Below are 12,773 nucleotides of genomic sequence, written 5' to 3' on the forward strand. Positions count from 1 at the left end.
ACAGCATGTTGATGCAGTTTATAGTATAGCCTGGTGAAAAAATGGTCCAAAAAGTCAATATTTTGAGCTTTTTAAGACAAAATAGTTTAAGCGTAAAAAAAGAGCAAGGCTATAGCTCAGGGAAAAATGGTCAAAAAAGTGACGTCTCCAAATGTTACAAAACTCATAATACAGTATGTTGACGCAGTTTATAGTATAGCCTGGTGAAAAAATGGTCCAAAAAGTCAATATTTTGAGCTTTTTAAGACAAAATAGTTTTGGGCGAAAAAAAAAAAGCAAGGCTATAGCTCAGGGAAAAATGGTCAAAAAAGTGACGTCTCCAAATGTTACAAAACTCATAGTACAGCATCTTGAGTCCATTTATAGTATAGCCTGGTGAAAAAAACAGTCCAAAAAGTCAATATTTTGAGCTTTTAAGACAAAATAGTTTTAGGCGAAAAAAGAAAGCAAGGCTATAGCTCAGGCAAAATGGTCAAAAAGGTGATGTCTCAAATGTTACAAAACTCCTAGTACAGTATTTTGAGTCCATTTATAGTATAGTCTGGTGAAAAAAATGTCCAAAAAGTCAATATTTTGAGCGTTGTAAGACAAAATAGTTTTGGGCGAAAAAAAAAAGCAAGGCTATAGCTCAGGAAAAAATGGTCAAAAAAGTGACGTCGCCAAACGTTACAAAACTCATAGTACAGAATGTTGATGCAGTTTATAGTATAGTCTGGTGAAAAAAAGGTCCAAAAAGTCAAAATTTTGAGCTTTTTAAGACAAAATAGTTTTGGGCGAAAAAAAAAAAGCAAGGCTATAGCTCAGGGAAAATGGTCAAAAAAGTGATGTCTCCAAATGTTACAAAACTCATAGTACAGTATGTTGAGTCCATTTATAGTATAGTCTGGTGAAAAAATGGTCCAAAAAGTCAATATTTTGAGGTTTTTAAGACAAAATAGTTTTGGGCGAAAAAAAAAAGCAAGGCTATAGCTCAGGGAAAAATGGTCAAAAAAGTGACGTCTTCAAATGTTACAAAACTCATAATACAGTATGTTTAGTCCATTTATAGTATAGCCTGGTGAAAAAATGTCCAAAAAGTCAATATTTTGAGCTTTTAAGACAAAATAGTTTTAGGCGAAAAAAAAAAAAGCAAGGCTATAGCTCAGGGAAAATGGTCAAAAAAGTGACATCTCCAAATGTTACCAAACTCACAATACAGCATGTTAAGGCAGTTTATAACATAGTCTGGTGAAAAAAACGTCCAAAAAGTCAATATTTTGAGCTTTGTAAGACAAAATAGTTTTGGGCGAAAAAAAAAAGCAAGGCTATAGCTCAGGAAAAAATGGTCAAAAAGTGGCGTCTCCAAATGTTACAAAACTCACAATACAGCATGTTAAGGCAGTTTATAACAAAGTTTGGTGAAAAAAACGTCCAAAAAGTCAATATTTTGAGCTTTTTAAGACAAAGTAGTTTTTGGCGAAAAAAAAGCAAGGCTATAGCTCAGGGAAAAATGGTCAAAAAAGTGACGTCTCCAAACGTTACAAAACTCATAGTACAGCATGTTGATGCAGTTTATAGTATAGTCTGGTGAAAAAATGGTCCAAAAAGTCAATATTTTGAGGTTTTTAAGACAAAATAGTTTTGGGCGAAAAAAAAGCAAGGCTATAGCTCAGGGAAAATGGTCAAAAAAGTGACGTCGCCAAACGTTACAAAACTCATAGTACAGCATGTTGATGCAGTTTATAGTATAGTCTGGTGAAAAAATGGTCCAAAAAGTCAATATTTTGAGCTTTTTAAGACAAAGTACAGTTTAGCGTAAAAAAAAGAGCAAGGCTATAGCTCAGGGAAAATGGTCAAAAAAGTGACGTCTTCAAATGTTACAAAACTCATAGTACAGTATGTTGAGTCCATTTATAGTATAGTCTGGTGAAAAAATGGTCCAAAAAGTCAATATTTTGAGGTTTTTAAGACAAAATAGTTTTGGGCGAAAAAAAAAGCAAGACTATAGCTCAGGGAAAATGGTCAAAAAAGTGACGTCTCCAAATGTTACAAAACTCATAGTACAGTATGTTGAGTCCATTTATAGTATAGTCTGGTGAAAAAATGGTCCAAAAAGTCAATATTTTGAGCGTTGTAAGACAAAATAGTTTTGGGCAAAAAAAAAAAGCAAGGCTATAGCTCAGGGAAAATGGTCAAAAAGTGACATCTCCAAATGTTACAAAACTCACAATACAGCATGTTAAGGCAGTTTATAATATAGTCTGGTGAAAAAAACGTCCAAAAAGTCAGTATTTTGAGCGTTTTAAGACAAAGTACAGTTTAGCGTAAAAAAAGAGCAAGAATATAGCTCAGGGAAAAATTGTCAAAAAAGTGACGTCTCCAAATGTTACAAAATTCATAGTACAGCATGTTGATGCAGTTTATAGTATAGCCTGGTGAAAAAATGGTCCAAAAAGTCAATATTTTGAGGTTTTTAAGACAAAATAGTTTTGGGCGAAAAAAAAAAGCAAGGCTATAGCTCAGGGAAAAATGGTCAAAAAAGTGACGTCTTCAAATGTTACAAAACTCATAGTACAGTATGTTGAGTCCATTTATAGTATAGTCTGGTGAAAAAATGGTCCAAAAAGTCAATATTTTGAGGTTTTTAAGACAAAATAGTTTTGGGCGAAAAAAAAAGCAAGGCTATAGCTCAGGGAAAATGGTCAAAAAAGTGACGTCTCCAAATGTTACAAAACTCATAGTACAGTATGTTGAGTCCATTTATAGTATAGTCTGGTGAAAAAATGGTCCAAAAAGTCAATATTTTGAGCGTTGTAAGACAAAATAGTTTTGGGCGAAAAAAAAAAAGCAAGGCTATAGCTCAGGGAAAAATGGTCAAAAAAGTGACGTCTCCAAATGTTACAAAACTCACAATACAGCATGTGAAGGCAGTTTATAACATAGTCTGCTGAAAAAAACGTCCAAAAAGTCAATATTTTGAGCTTTTTAAGACAAAATAGTTTTGGGCGAAAAAAAAAGCAAGGCTATAGCTCAGGGAAAATGGTCAAAAAAGTGACGTCTCAAAATGTTACAAAACTCATAGTACAGTATGTTGAGTCCATTTATAGTATAGTCTGGTGAAAAATGGTCCAAAAAGTCAATATTTTGAGCGTTGTAAGACAAAATAGTTTTGGGCAAAAAAAAGCAAGGCTATAGCTCAGGGAAAAATGGTCAAAAAAGTGACGTCTCCAAATGTTACAAAACTCACAATACAGCATGTGAAGGCAGTTTATAACATAGTCTGCTGAAAAAAACGTCCAAAAAGTCAATATTTTGAGCTTTTTAAGACAAAGTACAGTTTAGCGTAAATAAAAGAGCAAGACTATAGCTCAGGGAAAAATTGTCAAAAAAGTGACGTCTCCAAATGTTACAAAACTCATAGTACAGCATGTTGAGTCCATTTATAGTATAACCTGGTGAAAAAATGGTCCAAAAAGTCAATAATTTTAGTGTTGTAAGACAAAATAGTTTTGGGCGAAAAAAAAAAAGCAAGGCTATAGCTCAGGGAAAAATGGTCAAAAAAGTGACGTCGCCAAACGTTACAAAACTCATAGTACAGCATGTTGATGCAGTTTATAGTATAGCCTGGTGAAAAAATGGTCCAAAAAGTCAATATTTTGAGCTTTTAAAGACAAAGTAGTTTTAGTGAAAAAAAAAAAAGCAAGGCTATAGCTCAGGCAAAATGGTCAAAAAGTGATGTCTCCAAATGTTACAAAACTCATAATACAGTATGCTGAGTCCATTTATAGTATAGCCTGGTGAAAAAATGGTCCAAAAAGTCAATATTTTGAGCTTTTTAAGACAAAATAGTTTTGGGCGAAAAAAAAAAAGAAAGGCTATAGCTCAGGGAAAATGGTCAAAAAAGTGACGTCTCCAAATGTTACAAAACTCATAGTACAGTATGTTGAGTCCATTTATAGTATAGCCTGGTGAAAAAAACGTCCAAAAAGTCAATATTTTGAGCTTTTTAAGACAAAATAGTTTTGGGCGAAAAAAAAAAAGCAAGGCTATAGCTCAGGGAAAAATGGTCAAAAAAGTGACGTCTCCAAATGTTACAAAACTCATAGTACAGCATGTTGATGCAGTTTATAGTATAGCCTGGTGAAAAAATGGTCCAAAAAGTCAATATTTTGAGCTTTTTAAGACAAAATAGTTTTGGGCGAAAAAAAAAAAGCAAGGCTATAGCTCAGGCAAAAATGGTCAAAAAGTGATGTCTCCAAATGTTACAAAACTCATAATACAGTATGTTGAGTCCATTTATAGTATAGCCTGGTGAAAAAATGGTCCAAAAAGTCAATATTTTGAGCTTTGTAAGACAAAATAGTTTTGGGCGAAAAAAAAAAAAGCAAGGCTATAGCTCAGGGAAAATGGTCAAAAAAGTGACGTCTCCAAATGTTACAAAACTCATAGTACAGTATGTTGAGTCCATTTATAGTATAGCCTGGTGAAAAAACAGTCCAAAAAGTCAATATTTTGAGCTTTTTAAGACAAAATAGTTTTGGGCGAAAAAAAAGCAAGGCTATAGCTCAGGGAAAAATGGTCAAAAAAGTGACGTCTCCAAATGTTACAAAACTCATAGTACAGCATGTTGATGCAGTTTATAGTATAGCCTGGTGAAAAAATGGTCCAAAAAGTCAATATTTTGAGCTTTTTAAGACAAAATAGTTTTGGGCGAAAAAAAAAAAGCAAGGCTATAGCTCAGGGAAAATGGTCAAAAAAGTGACGTCTCCAAATGTTACAAAACTCATAGTACAGTATGTTGAGTCCATTTATAGTATAACCTGGTGAAAAAATGGTCCAAAAAGTCAATAATTTTAGTGTTGTAAGACAAAATAGTTTTGGCGAAAAAAAAGCAAGACTATAGCTCAGGGAAAAATGGTCAAAAAAGTGACGTCTCCAAACGTTACAAAACTCATAGTACAGCATGTTGATGCAGTTTATAGTATAGCCTGGTGAAAAAACAGTCCAAAAAGTCAATATTTTGAGCTTTTTAAGACAAAGTACAGTTTAACGTAAAAAAAAGAGCAAGACTATAGCTCAGGGAAAAATGGTCAAAAAGTGACTTCTCCAAATGTTACAAAACTCATAGTACAGTATGTTGAGTCCATTTATAGTATAGTCTGGTGAAAAAATGGTCAAAAAAGTCAATAATTTTAGTGTTGTAAGACAAAATAGTTTTGGGTGAAAAAAAAGCAAGGCTATAGCTCAGGGAAAAATGGTCAAAAAAGTGACATCTCCAAATGTTACAAAACTCACAATACAGCATGTTAAGGCAGTTTATAACATAGTCTGCTGAAAAAAACGTCCAAAAAGTCAATATTTTGAGCTTTTTAAGACAAAGTACAGTTTAGCGTAAATAAAAGAGCAAGACTATAGCTCAGGGAAAAATTGTCAAAAAAGTGACGTCTCCAAATGTTACAAAACTCATAGTACAGCATGTTGATGCAGTTTATAGTATAGCCTGGTGAAAAAATGGTCCAAAAAGTCAATATTTTGAGCTTTTTAAGACAAAATAGTTTTGGCGAAAAAAAAGCAAGACTATAGCTCAGGGAAAAATGGTCGAAAAAGTGACGTCGCCAAACGTTACAAAACTCATAGTACAGCATGTTGATGCAGTTTATAGTATAGCCTGGTGAAAAAACAGTCCAAAAAGTCAATATTTTGAGCTTTTTAAGACAAAGTACAGTTTAGCGTAAAAAAAAAAGCAAGGCTATAGCTCAGGGAAAAATGGTCAAAAAAGTGACGTCTCCAAATGTTACAAAACTCATAGTACAGTATGTTGATGCAGTTTATAGTATAGCCTGGTGAAAAAAACGTCCAAAAAGTCAATATTTTGAGCTTTTTAGGACAAAGTACAGTTTAGCGTTAAAAAAAGAGCAAGACTATAGCTCAGGCAAAAATGGTCAAAAAAGTGACGTCTCCAAATGTTACAAAACTCATAGTACAGTATGTTGAGTCCATTTATAGTATAGTCTGGTGAAAAAATGGTCCAAAAAGTCAATATTTTGAGGTTTTTAAGACAAAATAGTTTTGGGCGAAAAAAAAAAAAGCAAGGCTATAGCTCAGGGAAAATGGTCAAAAAAGTGACGTCTCCAAATGTTACAAAACTCACAATACAGCATGTTCAGGCAGTTTATAACATAGTCTGGTAAAAAAAACCGTCCAAAAAGTCAATATTTTGAGCTTTTTAAGACAAAATAGTTTTGGGCGAAAAAAAAAGCAAGGCTATAGCTCAGGCAAAAATGGTCAAAAAAGTGACGTCTTCAAATGTTACAAAACTCATAATACAGTATGTTGAGTCCATTTATAGTATAGCCTGGTGAAAAAATGGTCCAAAAAGTCAATATTTTGAGCTTTTTAAGACAAAATAGTTTTGGGCGAAAAAAAAAAAAGTAAGGCTATAGCTCAGGGAAAAATGGTCAAAAAAGTGACGTCTCCAAATGTTACAAAACTCATAATACAGTATATTGACGCAGTTTATAGTATAGCTTGGTGAAAAAACAGTCCAAAAAGTCAATATTTTGAGCTTTTTAAGACAAAGTAGTTTTTGGCAAAAAAAAAGCAAGGCTATAGCTCAGGGAAAAATGGTCAAAAAAGTGACGTCGCCAAACGTTACAAAACTCATAGTACAGCATGTTGATGCAGTTTATAGTATAGTCTGGTGAAAAAATGGTCCAAAAAGTCAATATTTTGAGCTTTTTAAGACAAAGTACAGTTTAGCGTAAAAAAAAGAGCAAGGCTATAGCTCAGGGAAAATGGTCAAAAAAGTGACGTCTTCAAATGTTACAAAACTCATAATACAGTATGTTGAGTCCATTTATAGTATAGCCTGGTGAAAAAATGGTCCAAAAAGTCAATATTTTGAGGTTTTTAAGACAAAATAGTTTTGGGAAAAAAAGCAAGGCTATAGCTCAGGGAAAATGGTCAAAAAAGTGACGTCTCCAAATGTTACAAAACTCATAGTACAGTATGTTGAGTCCATTTATAGTATAGTCTGGTGAAAAAATGGTCCAAAAAGTCAATAATTTTAGTGTTGTAAGACAAAATAGTTTTGGGCGAAAAAAAAAAAGCAAGGCTATAGCTCAGGGAAAATGGTCAAAAAAGTGACGTCTCCAAATGTTACAAAACTCACAATACAGCATGTTGAGGCAGTTTATAACATAGTCTGCTGAAAAAAACGTCCAAAAAGTCAATATTTTGAGCTTTTTAAGACAAAGTACAGTTTAGCGTAAATAAAAGAGCAAGACTATAGCTCAGGGAAAAATTGTCAAAAAAGTGACGTCTCCAAATGTTACAAAATTCATAGTACAGCATGTTGATGCAGTTTATAGTATAGCCTGGTGAAAAAATGGTCCAAAAAGTCAATATTTTGAGGTTTTTAAGACAAAGTACAGTTTAGCGTAAAAAAAAGAGCAAGACTATAGCTCAGGGAAAAATGGTCAAAAAAGTGACGTCTCCAAATGTTACAAAACTCATAATACAGTATGTTGACGCAGTTTATAGTATAGCCTGGTGAAAAAATGGTCCAAAAAGTCAATATTTTGAGCTTTTTAAGACAAAATAGTTTTGGGCGAAAAAAAAAAGCAAGGCTATAGCTCAGGCAAAAATGGTCAAAAAAGTGACGTCTCCAAATGTTACAAAACTCATAGTACAGCATGTTGAGTCCATTTATAGTATAGTCTGGTGAACAAACCGTCCAAAAAGTCAATATTTTGAGCTTTTTAAGACAAAATAGTTTTGGGCGAAAAAGAAAGCAAGGCTATAGCTCAGGCAAAAATGGTCAAAAAGGTGATGTCTCCAAATGTTACAAAACTCCTAGTACAGTATGTTGAGTCCATTTATAGTATAGCCTGGTGAAAAAAATGTCCAAAAAGTCAATATTTTGAGCGTTGTAAGACAAAATAGTTTTGGGCGAAAAAAAAAAGCAAGGCTATAGCTCAGGAAAAAATGGTCAAAAAAGTGACGTCGCCAAACGTTACAAAACTCATAGTACAGCATGTTGATGCAGTTTATAGTATAGTCTGGTGAAAAAATGGTCCAAAAAGTCAATATTTTGAGCTTTTTGAGACAAAGTAGTTTTGGGCGAAAAAAAAAAAAGCAAGGCTATAGCTCAGGGAAAATGGTCAAAAAAGTGACGTCTCCAAATGTTACAAAACTCATAGTACAGTATGTTGAGTCCATTTATAGTATAGTCTGGTGAAAAAATGGTCCAAAAAGTCAATATTTTGAGGTTTTTAAGACAAAATAGTTTTGGGCGAAAAAAAAAGCAAGGCTATAGCTCAGGCAAAAATGGTCAAAAAAGTGACGTCTTCAAATGTTACAAAACTCATAATACAGTATGTTTAGTCCATTTATAGTATAGCCTGGTGAAAAAAATGTCCAAAAAGTCAATATTTTGAGCTTTTTAAGACAAAATAGTTTTGGGCGAAAAAAAAAAAAAGCAAGGCTATAGCTCAGGGAAAATGGTCAAAAAAGTGACATCTCCAAATGTTACCAAACTCACAATACAGCATGTTAAGGCAGTTTATAACATAGTCTGGTGAAAAAAACGTCCAAAAAGTCAATATTTTGAGCTTTGTAAGACAAAATAGTTTTGGGCGAAAAAAAAAAGCAAGGCTATAGCTCAGGCAAAAATGGTCAAAAAAGTGACGTCTCCAAATGTTACAAAACTCACAATACAGCATGTTAAGGCAGTTTATAACATAGTCTGGTGAAAAAAACGTCCAAAAAGTCAATATTTTGAGCTTTTTAAGACAAAGTAGTTTTTGGCGAAAAAAAAGCAAGGCTATAGCTCAGGGAAAAATGGTCAAAAAAGTGACGTCTCCAAACGTTACAAAACTCATAGTACAGCATGTTGATGCAGTTTATAGTATAGTCTGGTGAAAAAATGGTCCAAAAAGTCAATATTTTGAGGTTTTTAAGACAAAATAGTTTTGGGCGAAAAAAAAAAAAGCAAGGCTATAGCTCAGGGAAAATGGTCAAAAAAGTGACGTCGCCAAACGTTACAAAACTCATAGTACAGCATGTTGATGCAGTTTATAGTATAGTCTGGTGAAAAAATGGTCCAAAAAGTCAATATTTTGAGCTTTTTAAGACAAAGTACAGTTTAGCGTAAAAAAAAGAGCAAGGCTATAGCTCAGGGAAAATGGTCAAAAAAGTGACGTCTTCAAATGTTACAAAACTCATAGTACAGTATGTTGAGTCCATTTATAGTATAGTCTGGTGAAAAAATGGTCCAAAAAGTCAATATTTTGAGGTTTTTAAGACAAAATAGTTTTGGGCGAAAAAAAAAGCAAGACTATAGCTCAGGGAAAATGGTCAAAAAAGTGACGTCTCCAAATGTTACAAAACTCATAGTACAGTATGTTGAGTCCATTTATAGTATAGTCTGGTGAAAAAATGGTCCAAAAAGTCAATATTTTGAGTGTTGTAAGACAAAATAGTTTTGGGCAAAAAAAAAAAGCAAGGCTATAGCTCAGGGAAAAATGGTCAAAAAAGTGACGTCTCCAAATGTTACAAAACTCACAATACAGCATGTTGAGGCAGTTTATAACATAGTCTGCTGAAAAAAACGTCCAAAAAGTCAATATTTTGAGCTTTTTAAGACAAAGTACAGTTTAGCGTAAATAAAAGAGCAAGACTATAGCTCAGGGAAAAATTGTCAAAAAGTGACGTCTCCAAATGTTACAAAATTCATAGTACAGCATGTTGATGCAGTTTATAGTATAGCCTGGTGAAAAAATGGTCCAAAAAGTCAATATTTTGAGCTTTTTAAGACAAAGTACAGTTTAGCGTAAAAAAAAGAGCAAGGCTATAGCTCAGGGAAAAATGGTCAAAAAAGTGACGTCTCCAAATGTTACAAAACTCATAATACAGTATGTTGACGCAGTTTATAGTATAGCCTGGTGAAAAAAACGTCCAAAAAGTCAATATTTTGAGGTTTTTAAGACAAAATAGTTTTGGGCGAAAAAAAAAAAAGCAAGGCTATAGCTCAGGCAAAAATGGTCAAAAAAGTGACGTCTCCAAATGTTACAAAACTCATAGTACAGCATGTTGAGTCCATTTATAGTATAGTCTGGTGAACAAACCGTCCAAAAAGTCAATATTTTGAGCTTTTTAAGACAAAATAGTTTTGGGCGAAAAAGAAAGCAAGGCTATAGCTCAGGCAAAAATGGTCAAAAAGGTGATGTCTCCAAATGTTACAAAACTCCTAGTACAGTATGTTGAGTCCATTTATAGTATAGCCTGGTGAAAAAAATGTCCAAAAGTCAATATTTTGAGCGTTGTAAGACAAAATAGTTTTGGGCGAAAAAAAAAAGCAAGGCTATAGCTCAGGAAAAAATGGTCAAAAAAGTGACGTCGCCAAACGTTACAAAACTCATAGTACAGCATGTTGATGCAGTTTATAGTATAGTCTGGTGAAAAAATGGTCCAAAAAGTCAATATTTTGAGCTTTTTGAAACAAAATAGTTTTGGGCGAAAAAAAAAAAAGCAAGGCTATAGCTCAGGGAAAATGGTCAAAAAAGTGACGTCTCCAAATGTTACAAAACTCATAGTACAGTATGTTGAGTCCATTTATAGTATAGTCTGGTGAAAAAATGGTCCAAAAAGTCAATATTTTGAGGTTTTTAAGACAAAATAGTTTTGGGCGAAAAAAAAAGCAAGGCTATAGCTCAGGCAAAAATGGTCAAAAAAGTGACGTCTTCAAATGTTACAAAACTCATAATACAGTATGTTTAGTCCATTTATAGTATAGCCTGGTGAAAAAAATGTCCAAAAAGTCAATATTTTGAGCTTTTTAAGACAAAATAGTTTTGGGCGAAAAAAAAAAGCAAGGCTAAAGCTCAGGGAAAATGGTCAAAAAAGTGACATCTCCAAATGTTACCAAACTCACAATACAGCATGTTAAGGCAGTTTATAACATAGTCTGGTGAAAAAAACGTCCAAAAAGTCAATATTTTGAGCTTTGTAAGACAAAATAGTTTTGGGCGAAAAAAAAAAGCAAGGCTATAGCTCAGGCAAAAATGGTCAAAAAAGTGACGTCTCCAAATGTTACAAAACTCACAATACAGCATGTTAAGGCAGTTTATAACATAGTCTGGTGAAAAAAACGTCCAAAAAGTCAATATTTTGAGCTTTTTAAGACAAAATAGTTTTGGGCGAAAAAGAAAGCAAGGCTATAGCTCAGGCAAAAATGGTCAAAAAAGTGACGTCTCCAAATGTTACAAAACTCATAGTACAGCATGTTGATGCAGTTTATAGTATAGCCTGGTGAAAAAATGGTCCAAAAAGTCAATATTTTGAGCTTTTTGAGACAAAATAGTTTTGGGCGAAAAAAAAAAAAAGCAAGGCTATAGCTCAGGGAAAATGGTCAAAAAAGTAACGTCTCCAAATGTTACAAAACTCCTAGTACAGTATGTTGAGTCCATTTATAGTATAGCCTGGTGAAAAAACAGTCCAAAAAGTCAATATTTTGAGCATTGTAAGACAAAGTACAGTTTAGCGGAAAAAAAAAAGCAAGACTATAGCTCAGGCAAAAATGGTCAAAAAAGTGACGTCTCCAAATGTTACAAAACTCATAGTACAGTATGTTGATGCAGTTTATAGTATAGCCTGGTGAAAAAGCTGTCCAAAAAGTCAATATTTTGAGTGATTTAAGACAAAATAGTTTTGGGCGAAAAAAAAGAGCAAGACTATAGCTCAGGGAAAAATGGTCAAAAAAGTGACGTCTTCAAATGTTACAAAACTCATAGTAAAGCATGTTGAGTCCATTTATAGTATAGCCTGGTATAAAAAAGGTGAAAAAAGTCAGTATTTTGAGTGTTTTATGTCAAAGTAGTTTTTTGCGAAAAAACAAGAGCAAGGCTATAGCTGAGGGAAAAATGGTCAAAAAAGTGATGTCTCCAAATGTTACAAAACTCATAATACAGTATGTTGAGTCCATTTATAGTATAACCTGGTGAAAAAATGTTCCAAAAAGTCAATATTTTGAGCGATTTAAGCCAAAGTACAGTTTAGCTTAAAAAAAAAAAGCAAGACTATAGCTCAGGGAAAAATGGTCAAAAAGTGACATTTCCAAATGTTACAAAACTCATAGTACAGCATGTTGATTACATTTATAGTATAGCCTGTTGACAAAATGGTCCAAAAAGTAAACGTTTTCAGCGTTTTAAGCCAAAGCACCAAACTATACTATGGCATTTTTGGCCATTTTTTTTGACATGTTGTATTACGACTTTTTTGGCATATTTTTGAACATTGTTTACTATGACATGTCTCTACACGCTGAATGAAGTTTTATCCAGTCAGTTTTTTGACATGACAAATTTGCCGTTTTTCGTCATCCTATACTGTGGAATTTTCAGCCATTTTCTTACTTGCTGAATTAAGATGTATGGGGCCTTTTATTCGACATTGTATGCTATGACGTTTGTCTACAAGCTATAATAAATTGTTTTCAGCCATTTCTCTTGCATGTCAAAATTTGACATTTTTGACACACAACACTTTGGTGTTTCTGGAATTTTTTTTTGGCATGCTATCTTATAGCAGTTTTCGACATTGCATTCTATGACGTGTCTTTACAAGTTATAAAATATATATAAATATTTTTTTCCAACAATATACTATGTTATGACATTGTTTTTATTTTCAGGTGACATACTATACTATGACGGTTTCTATGAATTTTCACACAAAACAAAATTTTCAGACTTCATATTATACCATGCTGCTCAAACATTTACATAGTATAT

This window comes from Plectropomus leopardus, chromosome 7 (genome assembly GCF_026936395.1).
Source record: "Plectropomus leopardus strain MGB_pleo_1.0 chromosome 7, ASM2693639v1, whole genome shotgun sequence".
NCBI lineage: Eukaryota > Metazoa > Chordata > Actinopteri > Perciformes > Serranidae > Plectropomus > Plectropomus leopardus.